This window comes from Bidens hawaiensis, unplaced genomic scaffold, assembly GCF_021521415.1.
Source record: "Bidens hawaiensis isolate Kalapana, Puna unplaced genomic scaffold, B.hawaiensis_p1.1 tig00023211_1, whole genome shotgun sequence".
In the NCBI taxonomy this organism is placed as follows: domain Eukaryota; kingdom Viridiplantae; phylum Streptophyta; class Magnoliopsida; order Asterales; family Asteraceae; genus Bidens; species Bidens hawaiensis.
The window spans coordinates 126184-131204 of record NW_027493638.1 but is presented as its reverse complement, the minus strand read 5'-3'; the positions used below and the strand labels follow the sequence as shown (position 1 = coordinate 131204).

Here is a 5021-nt window from a genome sequence, read left to right as displayed (position 1 = left end):
ATATTGTGCAATTCTTGTAAATGGTTTATAAAGCCATCATAATCATTAATCACCATACATACATAATCACCATTCTTGCAAGGATTATACCTTTATAGTATTTGACTATTTGTAACTACCTTTTGAATACTCAACTACCTTAAGAAGGTTATCAAGAATTTACGACACAATTATCGTATTGGTAAGGTCTATCAACTTTATTCAATTTATGATTATTATCAATAATCAAATGGCCCGGAAACTCAATTATGATTAATGCGAGCTACAACAATTTATGATATATTCATTTGATATTATAACTAATCTCTCTTTATAGTAGATTAAATTTGTGTGTTTTCCAAATATGCAAACAAGATCCATAGTTACAACTTTACAAATTGTTTCCCAGGTGGACCCAATGTTTGTTGAAAATTTTCACATAGTACTGTTTTTTTTCTCTCTTAGCTCCCCCCACATATGAAATCCCGTGAGCGAATAATTCCCTCGCCACTTAAAGACTTATTTTTCTATCTTTATCTAAAGGAATAATTCAAGCATAATTAACACACGTTCTAAATATAAATCAGATGTGCCTCAATGGTAGAGTACTCACTTTACAAGTGAGAGGTATGGGGATCAAACCTCACTACCACCAATTTATATGGGAGATATGAGGGACGACCCGGGCTTGCCAGGTTTCGAATCCTGATCTTACACGGTTTTACCGACTCCTTGCTGTCGTGCCGTTTGGCGAGCGTGGGGTTGGGTTTTATCTGGGGAATCCCTCAATAGGTGGACCGCTAGGGGCTCCGTCGGTCCGGACTCGTGGCCGGCTTAGGCTACCTTTAACCAATGGGGGCCGCGTACGGAGTACCCAATATTATCTTACTCGTGGCCGGCTCGTACTTAGTTGGTCGTTCCAAAAAAAAAACACGTTTTAAATATCCATAGAACTCATAAATTAACCATAAAATAAACCAACATTAAATAAAACCAGTATTATCTTAGATTAACAAAACATCCAACATGAAAGCTCATGTCCTTCCACCATCTTTTTAATTTTTACAGAAACAACCAATTAACCATCCACCCCATAAACAACCAACTAATGACGGTGGTGCTCACACTCCACCGGCACAGACGGAAACCTAGCAGTGTCACTACAATAGTCATAAATCATATGGTTCGCCCGCACCCATATCAACTGATGACTCTGATGCACATTTAACTCGGACACCAACGGTTGGTCCCACCAGCCACCACTGTTGGCACATCGTTTTGCATTATCAATAGTCGCAGTTGTCACGGGACACTCACACCCATCTATTTCAAACGCCCGGTACGATGCCACAAATGGGGCGTGGGTCCAGTCCGTCTTGACCCGACCCCCTTGTGTGGCCCAGTCATCAGCGTTCCAAATCGAACTGTACACACCCATGGCTTGGTCTTTGGGAAACGTGATACCTTTGTGTTCCAAATTAGTGTGCACCCTAATTGGCGTCTCATCAACCAAAACCTGTAACAAATAAAATTACATTAATTAGATTATCATATAAAATTTCACAAGATTCTCTTTAAAATTGTAAAATATTAAAATTGACACTTTCCAAATTTATAGAACAAAACTTACACAACTTGACGTTGGTTTCATAATATAGAGTAAGTATGGAAGTCTTTGGTCGGGTCAAACCAGAGGTTCAAACGCTGTTCCCTGTTTCCAACGCCATTAACGTACACATTAGTCTGCACAACGTACGGTTCTCCGGTAGTGTTACCCAAGAACTCGAAATCAAACTCGTGATGTTTTGGACCGTCCGATGACATCTGATCAAAACATAACATAATAAATTATTTAAATTAGAAAGAAGTTAATTAATTGATTAAACAGTGGACAAAAGTAATCATACTGAGAACATGAACTCATGGCATCAAACTTACGTAGAATGCAGTTACGGTTCCCGCTGAATCACCTTCAACAAGTTTGATTTGAATATTCACTTTTCCGAATATATACTTTGATTTTGATGAAAATCCAGCTCCTGAGACTCAAAATCGATCAATTTAAGTAATTTATAAAATAAGTAACTTTAACTGAATTTAACCCAAAAGTTTGTTTTCGGCTTAAATTTTCAAGCACTGCGAAACTGTAAAAATCAAACTGCACCCAAACCGAAAATTAATAATTTACCGGAGTAGTTATCAAGTTTCATATTAACAGCATCACCAACAAACGAGAAGTGATCAGCAGCCCAGTAAGGCTGAAACAGCTCATCAAACTTAGCAGTTGCATTCACAGTGAAAACGAATAATGTTAAAAGCATAGCAAGATGTATGGATGTAGAAGAAGAAGCCATGATTAATATTGTAGAGACTACAAGGTTTTGTTTTGTAGGAATGAGAGTAGTGTGGGGGTGGTTTTATAGCAGCAAGTTATGTGTGAGGTTCGCCACGTAGGATGGATAAAGAACACGTAGGACAAGTGGGGCCCACAATTTGAAATTATAAAACTAGCCGTTTAGGTTTAGCTGGCTGTGAAGGGTGCTTTGAGCAAGAGGGTATGAATAGTCACTATCGGGCAAGATAGAGGGAAATCTAAACGAATGAGAGGATGACACCTGGCGATGTACAGCTGGACATAGTACTGTATAGCTGTCATTTATGCCGTGGTTAAAAGGACAGCCTTCTTTTACATTCACCAGTTTCTTTTGTTGATATATGTATGCTACCACGCGCATGGTGTTTATAGTAGGGATGCGTGGAAGACAAACTACAATAAAAAGTCTAAAACAAAAATAAATATAAAATTTTAAATACTTTCTGCCTTTATTTCCTCGGGTATATATTGCATCGTAATATAAAAAAACCGTTCTTCGTGGGGTGGTGGTTTCCGGCAATAAATACGGCGTGACTGTCAAAGTGGCATACTTTTGCAGGGATTAAGCTTATGAGGCATGATAAGCACCACGTCAGAGGGGTTATGTTTTGTGTGATAAGGTGCGGGTCTTAACATGTTAACGAGCGAAGAGGAAACATGTGAGGCACTATGGTGACATCAGGGGCGGACCTACATAGGTCCCATCGGGGTCCCGGGACACCAATGTTTTTTAAAAAATACTTAGAGACGGTATACTAAATTTTGTAAGGACCCCATAAAAATTAATACTTGGAACCCATACTATTAAGGCTAAACTAGTATAGTGGAAATTCCCTTGTCTTTTCTTTGAGAGGTTGCAGGTTCAAGCCTCTCCATACTCAGTTTTTGTTGATTTTTTATATCATAGTCAAGATTAGTTATTTAGTTAGGGTGTTTGTGTTTTTTTTAGTTTCTCTCATATAGTCATTATCACCATCCAACATATATAATAACAACATGGATTTTACATATTCTTTTATTAATTATCTTATTATGTAAGACCATATATATATATATAGCTTATGTTTATGTTTTTCGAGTATGAATAAAAATGAATTAAAAATGTATGTTCTATCTAGTTTCTAATCTAGATTCTTTCTACTTACTCGTTTCCAATGACACCATATTTCCGTGTTTTATTATGTTACTCGTCTCGACCCGACCCGAATAACGACCGACCTGAAAATTTTGTAAACCGAAAAAGTTGGGACCCCGTTGACAAAAAATCCTGGGTCCGCCACTTGACTGACATGGCGGCTGGCTCCGAAGTGGATGGCGCTTAAAGGCGTTAACCACAACGAACAACCTAATAGTTAAGCATAGACAAGAAATGAAAGTGTTAACCTCAACGAACAACCTAATAATTAAGCATATACAAGAAATTAAAGTTATTTATCTCTGAGTTATTGAATTTATATATATAGTTACTCTGATCCTCGAATTTTTAGTAATTCTTTGAGACGTTCTTGATGTACCTCTCACATGCAATGCCGACTTGGTGACTTAGTTAAAAGCCTTGAAAACATGTTCCTTCCACCTTCTCTTGGGTTTTTCCCTCCTAAATGATATAGTTAGAAATTTTATTTACAATATTGGTGTAGCTTGAAAACTATTTAGCAAAATGGCTACTTTTTAAAAAGTTACCTATTCTCCTTCTTAGTTTAATTGGTTAACCAATATTTTAAATACATCACCTATTTTGTGAAATAAATAAAATTATACACGTAAAAGTAGTAATCCATCATTTTAACAAATAGGTTTTTCTTTTTAATTAAAATACATGTACGTTACTCATGCATTTTTCACGAAGATATATTTGAAACATCTTAAATTATCTTATGTCATTCAATCAGACCCTTCATATATGCTTCTAAGTGTGTAAGTTTACATTTTTATAATTTTTTCTCATGGATGATAAAATAAAAAATATGTTGTTGGTAAGAATTGAACTCACTATCTTGCTTTTAAATGTTTATGGCTTACCAACTCAACTATGATGAATTGATATTAGTCTTCTCTTTTTTTTAATTGGTATAGATTAACAACATTTCATTTTATTACTTTTAAATTGTAAATACAAATTATTCTTACTAATCTATGTATTTTAGGAAATTATTTATATCTTATGAATCCATAAGATATGTAATATGTATATTATTAAATTTAATTTTTTTGTTTACTTTTTAACCACTAGTATATCACACAAGCTCTATCATAGTATTAAACAAAAGTAATAAAAAAAATCTTTAAATTAAGAAATGAAGTTATGTAAATCAGTGATGATCTAATGTTTTTAAATAATAGGTTTTATTTTATAAATAAAAAACTTTTTTAATCTTTTTTGGAAATTGACATAAAAATCCATAAAAAAGAGGCGGTTTTCAAATACGTAGAAGAACTGAAAAAGAAATAACATATTTTATGGAGTATTGGTATCATAAAATAGAGAATAGCATTTCTTTTATTAAGTACCGTTACCTCATTGTATCGATACTTACCGAACAACATTGGCACCTATATCTATTTTATGAATAAGCTTTTAGTAAAATATAAAAATAATGATATACATACTGTAACTGAAAATATCTTTTGTGTTTGCTTTATGAATGATGTCAACTTGTCAGACTGC

At 34.6% G+C, this 5021-nt stretch overlaps 1 pseudogene across 1 annotated transcript; it reads right to left on the bottom strand.

Moving 5' to 3' along the window:
- Positions 1-1031: 1031 nt before the first annotated feature.
- On the bottom strand, positions 1032-2345 carry LOC143567092 (xyloglucan endotransglucosylase protein 6-like; annotated as a pseudogene). The gene is made up of 4 exons (XR_013141342.1): positions 2168-2345; positions 1918-2018; positions 1612-1803; positions 1032-1495 (listed from the first exon to the last, which is right to left on the bottom strand). The product of XR_013141342.1 is annotated as a xyloglucan endotransglucosylase protein 6-like (transcript).
- Between the last annotated feature and the right edge of the window lie 2676 nt (positions 2346-5021).